Source organism: Lepidochelys kempii, chromosome 2 (genome assembly GCF_965140265.1).
Source record: "Lepidochelys kempii isolate rLepKem1 chromosome 2, rLepKem1.hap2, whole genome shotgun sequence".
NCBI lineage: Eukaryota > Metazoa > Chordata > Testudines > Cheloniidae > Lepidochelys > Lepidochelys kempii.
The window spans coordinates 93,832,097-93,848,399 of NC_133257.1; positions in this window are offsets into that span (position 1 = coordinate 93,832,097).

Here is a 16,303-nt window from a genome sequence, read left to right on the forward strand (position 1 = left end):
TAAGACATAGAAAATTCAATAGATCGACTGGCAGAAAAGATATATCAGTCATAAAAAATAAACCAAGGGGTTTGCCAGAGAGGGAAAGTGAGACAGCGGATCTGCCCTATAAACCTTTAGTTAAGAGGAGTGTGGGGGAGCCCCAAGTCTGGCATAGATGAACATTTGTATAGTTACACATTAGCACAAAATAGCATTTGAAATTTCTGTGCTAATTAAGTCTTAATGAAGACCAATTTCCAAAATTCAGTACCAAATGCACTTGAAAAACTGCTGATAGCAACATTTGTAATTACATTCTGTGCTCAGAAAAAAATTGAAGACATGAAATGACTTTACATCTTCTTTTATGTATAAGGAGGGGTTTAGATGCAGTATAGCTCTGCTATATGTAGGAGAATTCCAAGTGCTAGGGTTTGATCCTGCCCCCCCTGCTCAAGAAAGTCTCCCAATGTCTCCCTAATTTAGGGCCTGATTTTCAGACACAATGAGCATGCCCCTTAGTGAATGGGCTTGGGGGTGATCAGTTCCTTTGAGGATCAAGCCCTCTGTATCTAAAAACCTCTATGGCTACCAGTACAGGAAGTCTCTGATAATAGTACGAAGTGGTTCAGCTGCTGCTGAATATGAGAGCATGCCAACAGCAAATTGAAGGATGAGAGACTTAGTGGGGAGTCTTACAATTGGTGCATTTAGGAAGGGCAACCCTGCTTATGGAAACAAATCTGCAAGTAGAGGAATATTTTGAAACCAGTGGGGATTACTATTGGAATGTTGGCCATGATCCTGGTTAACTCTTTATCAACAGATGAGCTCTCAATAGCTCTCTTTTCCCAGCAGTCACTGGAATAGTTAATAACATACATTAATAACAATACTTTATCACTTTGATGTATTTGGAGTACAAAAAAGCAAGAATTGTTATTCTGCTCTACAACATACGATGTCATCTTGACTAGACCTGAGACAAACTATCCATTTTGGAGCCCTGATCCCACACGAGGCCCCACACAACTGAACTCCTCCCTATGCCTGTGCGGACCTGTTCATAGGAGCCTGGACTTAAGCCCTAAACCTGTATCAGAAGCTGCTAGCATTAACCCCTGTGCACTTGTTCAAAAGCATTCTGGTGTTTATATTGTTAACTGCTAGGCAGCCATCCTACAATTCTTTGCACATAGGCAGGCTACTGTGTCTCTGTGCGTGGACTCCCATTGACTTCATGGGGCTGTGTGTGGGTGGAACAGTCCCTTCATACTCAATGAAGTGGAGGGGCAGGGCCTTAAAAGAAACTGCATTTTGTTATTCGAAGACTAATACCGAGATTTTTTTTAAAAAAAGACTTTTTATTCAAACTAATGAAAGAGATTATAATTAAACTAGATTGCTCTGACCTGAAGATGAGCTCTTCATAGCTCAAAAGTTTGTCTCCTTCACCATTAAAAGATGGTCCAATAAAACCTACTTCCTCACTTGCCTTGTCTCTCTAGATTGCTCTAGTCAGCATCATGATAGAATATGAGTACAAAGTGAAACTTTCATTTTGGTTCATAATGTAGGGTTATAGTACAGTGTGGTTTAAAAAAAACAAACACCCGTTTTTCCCTTTAAATTATAACTTTACAATTGTTTATTCACCTTACACTTTATCAGAAAGGTTGCTTATAATGTTATAAGGGCAGCCTATCTCATACAATATTCTACAGCCACATTAAGCAGCTGGAAGAATCTTCTCCAGTTTATGCATTACAGAACTTTTCTGTGTTGTTTTTCCCTCCCCACTGCAATAAATGCTATATCGGGGTTGAAGTAACAGTTTATCCACCAAACTCTCAGTCCTTCCACTCAGAGTGCTTGATCTAATGTAGCATATTTGAAATTATATTCCCTTTCTTGATTTTGTCGTCATCGTCAATTAATCTGGGCCAGATTCTCAGATGGTATATATCGACATGGGGGCATTGAAATAAATGGAGCTCTGTTGATTCACATCAGTTGAGCATCAAGTTCTCTGGCTAGTCAAATGCAGAAGCATAGGGAGGTGAAATCTAGCCCTCACGGCTGAGGTTGAAGCAGAGCTGCAGCATGATCTCTCCACCACTGGTCTAATGCAGAGGATACATAAGCACCCCAGACTACTTGGAATATGGCCACTGGATTTTTGGAGCTGTGTAGCAGATGGGGAGAATGTGTGCAGAGGCTCCCTAGGCTGCCACTTCAGTGATGCTCCACACACACAGCTCCAGCATAGGGCTGAAGTGCTGTAGAGGGATGTGTGGGGGCTCTTTGCCCCATGAATAGTTTCACACAAATTGAACAAGTTCGACAAGCCTGGGGCTTTATTCAATACTCACTTATGTCAGTGTATGTAAGGAGTAATTCCAGTGTAATCAGTGGCGTTACCTTTGTTGTAAATAAAGGGAGAATGAGGTGATACCGTACTTGTAATTCTCGGCAAGCAGTTAAGGTCACATTCTGTCTATGGCGATATTATCAGTCTATGACTGACTCATTATGGAAATTTGCTTTTAACAGTTAGGAACAGAAAATACACCTCTAAGTATAAATGGGACTGATTGTCACTCTTCTTGGCTTACCAAGGATTTAAACACTAATCCTGTAATTGGATCTGCTAACAAAGCCCCTCCGAATATACAGATCTGATTGGTGGACTGGGGCCTTAGCAGGAAGGGAGACTCTAATCTACCCTTTTAAGCATAAATCAGGGCTCCTCTTGTAACCTTTATACTCCCTTTCCAGTCTCTACCCATCATTTTTTGTCATCCCATGGTAGGCTGTGTCTGAAACAGGCTACCAGCCTAGAGAGGCAGACCCCTGGGCCTATATGGAGAAACAAAGATGCCAGTGGGGCTCCACACAGGTGCGGGGATCCAGTAGCATAGGGCTAATTGCAGGTTCAGGACCTTAGATTGTAAACTCCTAGGAATCACTTCATTCTATGAGCTGCCATGAACATCTGAGGTTCACAAGGTGCATTTAGGTGCCTAATTGCAACTTTAGGCACCACTGGCATCCAAAAAAATCACCATTCAGCTGCTGCCTAACCTTGCATGTTCTTAAAGTTTATAGGGGTACATTCCATGAAGCTACTTAGATGCTTAAACTCCAGAGTTAGGCACCTAAGTCCCCGTGCGTGGCACTACCGTGATTCACAAAACTCTGGTTGCTGACTAACCCTATATGTTCCTACACTCACTTAGCTTCTAACTTTCCTTTGCAAAAGTTCCCTAGGTGACTAAGTTTTAAACCCTAGGACAGAACACAGCTTTCTAGGTGTCCGGATGCCTATCTCCCATTTAAGCCCAAGAGCAATTCATGAACCATGGGATGACAGGCATTCGGCCACCTATGTCACATGCAGGGCCTGATCGCTCTCTGTCTGGCTCAGTGACTGTTCCACTGTGGATAAATACTTAATATTGGGTGAGATAGAGAGAGAATGACAGTTGTTAGGGCACCCATGTGGGAGGTGGGAGACCCACTGTCTGGTTCCCCATGCTCCAATTTTTATTATTTATCCACAGCAGAACAGCTTCAACAGAAGAGATTGAGGGAGCCCCGACCTCAGACTATCCCATAGCTCAGAGCTTAGAGCACCCTCCCAAACTTTGGCAGATTCCTGTCCAAAACTTGGGTCTCACACACATCCCAGGCAAGTGCTCTATCCATCGGATTATAAGTTATAAGGTGGACACTACCGCCTCTGGCTGTTTTGTGTGGAGTTCAGCAGGTGCCTAACTGATTTCTGCAAGAAGCAGTTCAGTGGCCTAAGCTCGCTGACTGCAGCACATAGGTTTCTATTCCTGGATGACTAGAAGAGCTAAGGGCCTCCCTGCAGCCTGGACTTAGGTACCTATCTCTGAGAGAGGGGAAGGGCTGAGGACACACCTCTGTCATCATCATCTCCCCTTGGCTAGCTTAGGCTGCTATCCACCTTGCATGCTGGCTTTTGTCGACCACATTCATAGGTGCCCATCTCTCCCCATTCTTTATATAGAGAGCCTAGATATCCGGCTCAATTTTGTAGATCACAGTGTTGTTCCTGCAATTTTCGAAGTGCCTAAAAGTTAGATGCCATGACACTCAGCATTGCAATGCCTATGCCCCTTCATGGACTCAGATGCCTAAATTTTTGCCATTAAAGTCCCCAAGGCACCTACATTTCAGCAGCTGGGCATGCACACAGTCACCTCAGTCCTGTCACTGCCCAGCAACTCAGCACATAACTCACATCCACCACTCAGTGGAACTCATAAACTAGGCATTCCCTCACCTATCTTGCCTTTGGGGCCCGATCTGGTAGGCGTGTCCTGGGTAAATCTAATCCCACACAAAATGGTTCTGCCTTTATAGCCATCAACTCACTGGATAGAGCACTCATCCAGTCTGTTGAAGACCCAGATTTAATTCCAAATACACACGCAATTTAATGTGGAGCAGGGACTTGAACTTGGGTCTCCCATTTTCTAGTGAAGTAGCCTAACCACTGGCCTATAAGGTATTCTAAAATAGGTCCTGCTCAATCTCTCCCGCTGAAACCATTCCCCTCTGTATAAATAAGTAACTAGTCATTGGGCCAGAGACTGAATTAGAAAGGCTCTATAGCCCAGTGCTTAAGGAACACTCCTGTAATGCGTGTTCCTTTAGTGCGTAGGCCCCACTTCTCTCCTTATCATTTGTTATTGACTAGCTTAGGTGGCTCCTTGCTCAGTGTGACGGCTTGTACGACTCCAATTCTTAAGTGAATGTCTCTCCCCAGGCACGGTGTAAGGAGCACGGACACTTACCTCAGTGCTGTGAATTCCACCAGGTGGCAGGGTGCCTAAAAGGTCAGGCATTGCAACACACAGTGTGGCAGCTCAAAGCCCCCTTTGTGTATCTCACCCCTAGGCTTACGGCTCTTTGTTTATTTAATTAATCGTGGCCTCTCCACGTCAGGTACACTGTGATGTTAGTGGGCACTACTGCAGTTTCACAGGGCAGCGTAGGTTCTGTGGATAAATGAGACCTCTCTCTCCAGGTTTATTAAGTAAATCACCAGGAGGAAAAAATGAGAAAAAAAAAATATGTATCTGTGTTTCACTGGGTTTACATTTTGTGTAAAGCTTGCAAAAAAAAAAAAAGGTTAACAAACTCTCAATAAGAAAGATAATTATGACAGTGCCTGTAAAAATAGTATTTAACAGGACACAGAAATTTAAACTGTGGCTTGCCATGTAAAAGTTATGACAATGGACTTGTGATGTTTTAGTTAACAGGACAAAACCAAAATTAAATATTACACAAGTTAAAGAGCAATAGAGTGAAAAGAAGTTTTAAAAGCTCTGACTCTCTTTTACTGCTTAAAATGCATGACAGAAACGAATAAATCATTATATACAGATTTCCCTTATTCTATTTCAGATAAACTGTTGAAAATATAGATTCCAATTAAGGAATAGCACACAGAATACCTGTAGGTGTGTCAGAAACAGTGTAATACAAAGGTTTTCTTGTCAAGCTTTGAACACAAAGTCTGTGCAGTGCAAGAGTCAGCATGCTATTCAGACATCAACAATGCATTCTGTGTTGTGAAAATGTACAGGATATAGGTAAATCACAGTCTGACACAGTTTAGGGTTTGGAATTATGAAAGAAGGAATAGATAGAGGGAATCAACAGGGTATCTATTGTCCTGTATCAAACAACATTAGAAAAACATTTTTTGAAATTATTTCAAACTACTAGATTTTGAGAAAAATCCAATTATTGCCTATTGGTACATATGTATATATTTTATGATGTATATATGTAATGTGGGGGCATATAATTATCTACATAGATTATAAGATCTTTGGGGCAGGGACCATCTTTTTGTTCTGTGCTTGTACAGCATCTAGCACAATTGAATCCTAGCATGACTGGCGAACCTAGACACTACCAGAAATTTTAAACAATTATTATTATTACTATTATTGAAAGTACATGATAGTGTGGCTTAAAGATTTCATGAGAATGAGTTTAAAGTGGCAAGCGACGCATGAGTTATGCAGGCTGACCCAAATAACTTTAATTGAAGTCCTTATATTACACTTCACATTCATCTCCTTCACAATATAGCACAGAATCTCAATTACAATTTCAGCAACAGCTAATATTCAGGGTTGACAAAGGTCCATAGGTCAACTGTGAGTGTGTTTGCGAGGGGAGCACAAAGTCATAACTTAGGCTTTGTGTTGCACAGAGATTAATGTGTTGGGTGTAGTGTGTATCCAAGTTCCTCGTGACAGTGCAGAGTCAGTCACTGTAAGTGAAAACATGCTCTGTGGTCATTAGGGCATGCCCCAAACTTGGTATTTCCTTGATTTTTAGGATTTGTGTTCTAGGGGATGTCACATTTAATCAGCTTTTATCCCCTTTCAACAAAGCTTTTGTTTATGGAATTTCTTTTTTTTTTTTTCAATTCAGCAAATGAAGTTTCAAGGGCTGGAAAGGGCTTGTGTATATGCACCAATATTTTATCCCACCACCAGTGTTTTCTGGTAACAGCCATCCTGGCATGCCCTGGTGTGCCAGGACCAGCTTTCCTCATCCTTCCATCAGGGTACAGTAATACCTCAGTTTCCCCTCACACTCAACTAGTGGATGATTTGTGACTCTGGCTCTCTGGCTAAAACTAAAGTCCTCCCTTTTTCAAGGTAAATAAAAATCCAAACAGATAGCAAAGAACAATATAGCTCCTTCTGTCCTCACCAGCCTGAAGCTCTTCCCTTTTAGTCATAGACTTTGTTTGATAATTATGACAGTGAGAGTCCCTTTACCTCTGAATGTCAGGGGGTTTCACCACTACATCTGGGTGGCGCAGGGGAACCCAGCCAGGCCTTCCTGTAAAGGGACAAACCATGTTGTGATACTTGGAATATCTGACAGTCTGGATTATCCAATAACCTGCAAATATTTTGGTTGCATTTACCCGTTGAAATATCCTTCATTCTTCCATTCAGCAAATATCTGCAGATGTCTGCTCCCTAACAGAATTGTCCATTGGAAATTTGTTTCTGACATCCAGCACAATGTACTGTAATTTGAAAGTGAATGCAAACATGCATGGGCTTTTTCCTGTCCAGTTTTCTTCGTCTGTGACCCACTCCAGTTTCAGAGCTAACATTCACCTCTACACAGAGTACATTTGTCAATTGCAGGCTTTCTACGCACACAGGAAATGTTTAGCAGATCGCAGCCATATACTCTGTATTCAGTAGAGTAGAGGGGAAACAGCCATGACAAAATGACATTTTAACATAAAAGCATAATAAGAATGTAAGACCAACATTCATCTAGCCCAGTATCCTGTCTTTTTTTCTCATTCAGCCTTTATCCATTTTGATGGTAGGGGCATGGGACATAATCAGTCAGAATTCAGAGCAAGGGAACTAAAGCAAAACCATTTAGAGCCATTTCTTGTGACATTAAATAGAATATCTGATGGTGGTGTCGGTATAGATCTTTGGGCAACTATATTCGAAAGGTCTCTCCTGAGCACTGCAGGGAAATGGTGATGGATACTTACAGACATAGGGCTTGAAACACTGACTGTGACCTGCTGCTGCAAGGCAGACTTGGAGGTTGCTATTGGCAGGAAGACTAACTGGAAAGTATAAACAGGAAAGGGGAAATGCTGCAGCAAAAGGTGTATCTGCATTTCCTGCTCTACCCAGCACAGCCCTGAAAATGGGTGGGTCAAGAGAAAAAAGAAAGGAGATCAGGGCACCCAAAAAATGCACTGCAACAGTACATCTCTTGAAAAGCTTCTGACATCAGGGTTCCTATTGAGCTCTGGCCATACATTAAATCACCCAATAAACAATTAACACCTAGCTCTTATATAGTGTTTTACATCAGTACATCTCAAAGTGCTTCACAATCTTCAATGGATTTGTCTTCACAAGAACACATCTGTGAATTAGAGTATTATTATCCCATTTTATAGACGGGAAACGGAGACACAGTATAGGATAGAACCTAGGAGTCCAGTCTCCTACTCTCCTGCTCTAATGACAAGGCTGCAATTCTTCCTTTGAATAGCACTATATCAAGACTCTATTTGCTGCAAAACAAATATAAATGCTATTTCCCCACAAATTAAACAGTTACATTTACTTTACGAGATTATTAAAACCAAAACTACATGTTACACAATTACATACAGAGTAAAAGCGCAGTAGTTATCTGCTAGTTAGAAAACTGAGAACATATTTAAACTGTGCATAATTGGGAATTAGTAAAAAATGCTTTTAATAGTCAATAACTAAACCTAGTCCTTGAAATGTGTTCTAAAACTTGTCAACTTTGTCACACCAGCATTTATCAACAGGATCTATATAACCTGGCGATGGGAAAGCTGATTCATACAACACCTTCCACCTCAAATGTGCTCACTCTATTCAACTTTTTGAGGTTCTGAATTAAATCTTCTGCCATCTCTCATACTGTTTCACTGCCCCATATGTCTCCCAATACATACATTTCCTAGGTAGTGGGAGGTCTTCGGATAGACAGCGGTCAGGCTTGCTATCTTTGTCCAGTGCTAAGTCTCTTTTTCACAGGTTGGCCAGAGGGTCTTTTCAACATCAGAAATCTGCTAGCTCCTCTTTTATGCTACTATATAGCCCCGTTCCTCCTCCAAAGTATTCAGGGGACCCTCATCCTGGTGTACAGAGTCTCTGCCCTCATCCTGATGTACAGAGTCTCTGCCCTCATTCTGGTGTACAGGGTCAGCTGGTAGGCCAGGTGCCACTTTCCTTTGTGCCTTCAGTGGACAGTTGGAAGGTCATCTACATGCATCCTTCCAGTTATTAGGGCTCAGTGTTAGGCACACTATTCCTTGGGGTCACTGGTGTTGTCTATCTGTCCTGCTGTGTCCATCTGATTTTTCAGGGGCAGCTTGCCTGCTCCCCTCTTTCAGAATCTTTGAAGGCTAACTATTCAATCTATTCTCCTTAAAGAGAGTATGTATAATTTGCCAGGGCTTGGAGAAGCAACCTGCCTATCCCCCATACTGCAGTATCAGGCCTTTAAATATTAAAGAGCTCTTGATTTAGGACACTCAAAAATATAATGGACTATTTAAAAAAAAACCTGTGAACTCACATTAAGAGCTGAAGAAGGTGAGGCAGTGGGCCAACTGGCCTTGTTGAATTTGGAAGAGTGCAGTTTATGGCCACATGATCTCCCCAGTGAGAGGAGACTGGAGCTGGATCCTCATGTCCTTTCCTCTTCATCCCCTCCACTCTTTGAGGGTGCAGTGAAGAAAATGCAGAGGTTCCTCCAGCTGTTGGGATGGAGTAATCTCTACAGAGCAGCTCTAGAGCTTTATCCTATGACTCCCAACTACCTATTCATGTTCGTGACACCCAGAATGGGTACCAGGATGACACTGAGCTCTGCATTTCCTCCTGTGTGAAGATTTCAAGCATGCACTTCATGTACATGTATTCCTTATCAGTATATGCTATACTGTATCATTGACTATTGGACAAATAACCCTAATAAGTGTATCATAGGAAGAATTGTCTAGTTAGGAGATCAGATAGCACACAACTTTAGTGTCATTAGCATTTACAAGGGAATAATAATATTTACAGGAAAAAATAGTTTGTTTGGGGTACATTAAACAGACTAGATTTTGAGCTCTAAAACAAAACTGTATTAGTAAACTCCTTCATTACAAGAGACTGAACTTCCCACAGCAGCAAAATAGTTTATACAGTGTAGATCACACCATTATTGTTAGGACTTTGTCGGCATTTCTAGGTAGGGCTTCATTTTTAAGAGTTTATAATTTGAACATCAACATTCCTTCTGAGCTGAAACTTGACATAAAAGTCAAGAAGTGTGAGAAACCCACTAGTTTTCCCTCATATGAATGTCTAATACTCAAACCAAGGGTGCTAAGTTATACCATTGCAGCACTGTGACATGTTGCTTTGGACTGGTGTATAAGTGAAAATGGAAAGCAAATAAGTAAGCAAAAGAAGACAATTGTGATGACACTTGTCATTTTCAGAATGAAACTGAGATAGCTGCACAGGCACTGGCTCCTGACATCTTCAAGGTGGCCTTCAAGGATGCCTTTGGGACTGGATGGCCTGGCCCACTTCTGCCTTCTCACATCCCGCCTTAAAATATCTCTGGGGTGTGGAAAGCACAGACAACATTCTGTGGCCTGGTCTACACACAGTTTGTGTAACATAACAACATAATTCTGTTGTTATTCCGTTACAGCCCTTCGGGGCCATATAGTCACACTGGTACCATTTATTCTAGTATAAGCGATACCAGTATACGGCAACTCTATATTGCCATAAATGTGTCCATGCTGGTGGGGAGGGGGTTGTACCATTTTAACTATACCAAATAGTTAAGACAGTACAGTTGTTGTGTGTAGACAAGAGCTGGGCTGACATCTGCCTCAAGACACCACATTGTAAAAAGGGATCCTGGGAAAACCCCAAGGCAAATCTTAGGCCAGGTCTAAGTTACAGATTTTTGCCAGCATAGCTATGGTGAGGGATGATCCCAGACTGACAGAGCGGTGCCTGCCAAAGCACCTAGTGTGGACACTGTTACACCAGCAAACTGCAGCTTCTATTGGTATAACTTATTTTGTTCGGGGAGGCGAGGGGGAATAAAGGCTGGAATAAGCTATATCAGCAAAAGTTCAGTTTTGTCAGTATACACTGCATCTATGCCAGGAACACTTTAGCTAGTATGATTTACTGGTATAACTGTACCAACACAGCACTCCTAGTGTAGACTTGGCCTTAAAGTGTCAGGACTCTAACATAATATTTGCATCACTCTATGATGAAAAGCCAACCTAGAATGAAAGCCAAATATTATAATAATTGATAAAACATTTAAAACTAATTTTAAAATAAAAGTGTCTTTTGAAAATATTTTTCTATTAATATAATGAAATCTCCATACTCAATTCTGTACATGTTGAAATGTGTTCATATTTTTTCTGCTAGAAAATTCAATTAAAATTATGATGGTTTTTCTGTCCTTTTATTTAAAATAGGGACCTACATTTACTTTTAAATTAAACTTTATAAGATTATTAATTTACAGTAGATTTATAGTGATTTTTTGCTATATTTTTAATGAGTGATTTTGATTTCAAATGGGTTATTATACATATACAATAAGTTTTATCTATGAAAGTTGTAATGGCCCAACAGATCTGTGAACTGCCCAACTGAAAGGGCACTTTGAAGGTTTTGTCTGCACTACAGCATCACATCATGCTATTGATGATTATTTTTACAAATAGTCATTAAACATATTTCCACTTAGCACTATTTGTTGCATACGCATGCTGAATGTGGTTCAGAATTATGTTGGGATGGAAAAGTGATGGGGGAAAAGGGATGCTTGCAGTACGGAAAAGGGAATTGCTACTCAGCAACTCCATTCTTCAGGGGGCGTAAGAAAGAGACCCCTAAGTCATCTACTGGCTTAATTTTCCATTGTCTTGTGTGAGAAGTAGGAATGACTCAGTGGCCTTTAACTCCTTTCATTTCCTGAAAGCTTCAGATAGTGTCATGCTAATCCTCTCACCTTGTCCACAGGGGTGAAGACAGAAAAGTTATGGCCCACTACTCCAATCGCCAGTGAAATCTTTAATGGTGTGTGGTAGTGAGATGCAGACCCTCATTAGGCCCTGCTGCATCCTGTGCAATAGAGGCTATCAATCTGAAGACCAACTTTGCCCTTTGCATATTAGATTTTTTTTCCGATGAACAAACATGCTCATGTATTTTGTATACCACAAGTTCAAAAAGATGGCTCATGATTGTATTGTTTTTCAAATGTACTCCTAAATGCTGACTAAAGGTATACTGTCAGATAAATTTCAATTTTGGCCTTAACGTAAAGCCGCATCCTTTTGTCCTTACCTACACAAATTTCCCATCACATTTCATGTGAGTTTTGCCTGAGTAAGGACTGAAATCAATGGAGTTGCACCGGGGTCAAACCAAAGTAAGTGAGAAGAGAATCAGACCCATATTATCTTGTATATGCCCCTTTAAATGTAATATTGATATCTCTAAATATTAAAAGTTATAATATTACCAATTTATCCCTATTATCTTACACAATTTAGAATTTTATGCTCTTACATAATATGTTTTGTAGAATAAAATCCACAGCTTGTCAGTCACTAGAAAAAGGAACTGAACATTTTCAATCTGCAGTTGCATAAATTACTTGCTTGAAGAAAGAGCCCTGAGGCACAACAAAATGTAGAGTGGTAGACATTTTATAATTTGATAATTTGACATTATAATTTGATATGGGGAGAGGCTTCTTGTCTTTCTACACATTCTATTCATTTTAGTTGTAACAAAAGAGGCAGAATCTCTATGTAAGATGTACCAAAGAAGAGCTGACTGTGAAAAAAACAAAACAAAACTGAACCTTCATTTGCTACAGAAGATTGTGAGGACTTCTGCACCGATTTCAAAGAAAAGGATTTCAGATCACCTTAAGACCTCTTTATGATAATGTAGCAGAATTTGTCTGCCCGCCAGTATTTGAAATGATAATAAACCAGCTTTTAGCATTCAGCTAATCATAGTGCCAGGATCAGTAATTTCTAGTCATGCAGAATAATTTGTTGGAAAAAAAGACATGGTGAATAGGTATTGAAGACTTTGGTAGGGTTGGTTAAGATTATAAGGTAGAAAATAAATATTTATATTGCAAATCCCAATTGTTGTGTTTGACTCTATCTTTATTCTTTCTCATGTAATGCCAAGAGCTAAATATGACAGCACACATTTATGAGCTACTATGCTATGAAAAAGTACTTTTCAGGAAATTATTTTTGTAAACAATTTCATATAATACCAACCAAAACAATTTAGCTTGCATTACTCTATAGATTTGTTAAACAAAGGTGAGCACTGTATAAAGCATGACTAAAATGTAATAAACAGGAAACTATGCTGTTATATTTGCCTTATGTTGTTATGAATATGAGGCTTTTTTTTTTTTTTTTTTACATCTGGAGCTGTGTATGCAGGGAGTACTAAAGCATATGGGCATTCAAATTTGTGTAAACGTATATACTGTGGCTATGCACACAGACATTCAGTGGAGGCTGTATACAATATCCTCTCCCCATTCTGATGTAAATTAGTCACTCCCTTGAGACAGCTTCTCATTCTCTCATTGACTAGTACCTGGTCTACACTTAAAAGTTTTACCAGTGTGGCTATGTGGGTCAGGAGTTTGAAAAAAATAACACTCCTAACCAACATAGCTCTGCTGGCAAAAAACCTAGTGTAGATTCAAAGAATCGGTTGGCTGTTACAGCTTTTTATGTTCTAGGTACTCGTATAAGCTACATGACAAAAGAACTCGTGCCTACATAAGCTGAGTCACCATTATGAGGGTTTGCCAGCATAGCTGTACCATTATAGCCATATGGGCAAACCCTTTCAGTGTAGACAAGATCTATGAATAATCCCACTGAAGTCAATGGGACTGCTCATGCTATTAAGCATGAGTAAGGCATCAGCATCTGTCCCTTGGAAATCCCAGGTGAGAAGGGATGTGAAAGCAAATGCAGCTCAGGAGAGGAAGGCAGATCATTCATCCAATAAACAGCACAGCCAAGTGAGCAACTTAGGCTACATCTACACTACATCCCACTGGCACCAGTGTGTAGTGTACATGTAGTGTAGCTACATACCACAGTGATAAGCAGGCTGCATCCACACTGAGGTGTGTAGCTAGGTGTGTCCGTGAAAGACTCTGGCTGAGGGGAGGCCACAGGGAAAGACTTTAGCAGTTCCCCACTATCTTCCCCCTGCCAGAGCCTTTCCCCGTTGCCAGAGTCTTTTCCTGCTGTGGGAAAAAAACTCCAGCAGCAGGGAGCTACCTAAACCTTCCTCCACTCCCAGAGCCTTTCCCCACTGTGGGTATCTTTTCCTGTGAAGAGGAAAAGCTCCAGCACCAGGGAGGCAAATGGACACTGCACTGCTACTTTTAGCAGTATAAATAGGAAGGCATTATGTGGGTGAGTAGAGAGCACGTAGGATACGTACTCACATACATACCCACAGCCTTCAGGCATGTACTCTACTTGCCTAAGCCATGCTTCACTGGCTACACTGCTACTTATACCCATGCTAGTGGGTTCCGCGGGAATGTACTCTACTAGCTGCTGAAAGAAGCGTGAAGTGTAGACGTACCCTTAGAGGCAATGGACAAACACCAATGAAATAGACAGCGGAGTCCGCCAATGAGCCAGATGCTGCTACTGAAAAACTACCTCCCACAAATTGGCATTAGAATCTTATAGAGCTGGCACTCACCAGTACCTGCATCACTCAACCTTATCCTGTCTTGAACACATTATTTTAATAACCATCCCCCAACAAAAAATGAATATTGTTTTTCCTTCATTTATTTCGTTCTCCCTGGCTTCTGTGACTGTCATAAATATAAAGGGAAGGGTAAACCCCTTTGAAATCCTTCCTGGCCAGGGGAAAGCTCCTCTCACCTGTAAAGGGTTAAGAAGCTAAAGGTAACCTCGCTGGCACCTGACCAAAATGACCAATGAGGAGACAAGATACTTTCAAAAGCTGGGAAGAGGGAGAGAAACAAAGGGTCTGTGTGTCTGTCTATATGCTGGTCTTTGTCGGGGATAGACCAGGAATGGAGTCTTAGAACTTTTAGTAAGTAATCTAGCTAGGTATGTGTTAGATTATGATTTCTTTAAATGGCTGAGAAAAGAATTGTGCTGAATAGAATAACTATTTCTGTCTGTGTATCTTTTTTGTAACTTAAGGTTTTGCCTAGAGGGGTTCTCTATGTTTTTGAATCTAATTACCCTGTAAGATATCTACCATCCTGGTTTTACAGGGGGGATTTCTTCATTTCTATTTACTTCTATTTTTATTAAAAGTCTTCTTGTAAGAAACTGAATGCTTTTTCATTGTTCTTAGATCCAAGGGTCTGGGTCTGTAGTCACCTAGGCAAATTGGTGAGGCTTTTTACCAAACCTTGTCCAGGAAGTGGGGTGCAAGGTTTTGGGAAGTATTTTGGGGGGAAGGACGCGTCCAAACAGCGCTTCCCCAGTAACGAGTATTAGTTTGGTGGTGGTAGTGGCCAGTCCAAGGACAACGGGTGGAATATTTTGTACCTTGGGGAAGTTTTGACCTAAGCTGGTAAAGATAAGCTTAGAAGGTTTTTCATGCAGGTCCCCACATCTGTACCCTAGAGTTCAGAGTGGGGGAGGAACCTTGACATGGTGGCATAGTGGTGGGATTAACCTGAAATCATTTTGAGATCCAGTTGAGATTTTTTGAACTAGAAATACAGATTTTAAAAAGGAATTTTTTTTCCTTTGGAAAGGAAGTCCAGAAAGCAGCTGAAACTGAAAGCATCTTGTTTTTTCTCTGCTTTGTGGCCAAGCAGAGACAAAAGGGGATTATCTTTGTGAATTGCAGGTTTTCTTTGCCTGGAGGCAGGGTACTTAACTCCTGCAGGGAAATTCACAGTCTTCCAACCCAGAGGTTTTTTTTTTTCTTCCTAAAAGTAAATAGGGGGGGTAGTGTTCTACCCATTTGCTTTTTCTTTGGGCTGGGTAAGCAGGTTTCCAAGTAGTTGGAGGTGTTTTGCTTTAATTTGGGCCCAGAGCAGAGACAAGGGAATTGTCTTTTTCTGTAGGCTGACAATCACTATCAGAGAATAGGTATTCTATTCCAGCACAGCAAAATTTTACAGCCAAGTTTTGTTTGTTTATTTTTAAACCTCGGGTGTAAAGTTAGTTAAAAACAGAGAGGTTAGAATGACTAAATCCGCGGCTCGACTACAGCTCGAATTAGCCAAATTTCAGGCTGAGGAAAGACAAAGGGAACATGAAAGACAGATAGAACTCATGCGGCTGAAGAAGGAACAAGAAAGGGAGGCAGCGAGAGAAGCAGAACAACACCAAGCGGCTGCTCACAGGAGAACCATGGAAGCAAGGGACAAAGAACTGGAGGAGAAGGAAAAAGAGAGGAAGTATGTGGAGGAGATGGAGAAGATAAAGGCTCAGCAGAATATCCCAACAAACCCTAGTAATCCTTCTCCAAGTACCACTTCCCATCCCAGAAAGTTCCCCACCTACAAGGCAGGTGATGATACTGAGGCCTTCTTAGAAAACTTCGAAAGGGCCTGCCTTGGGTACAACATCTCTACTGACCAATACATGGTAGAGCTGAGGCCGCAGCTCAGTGGACCCTTA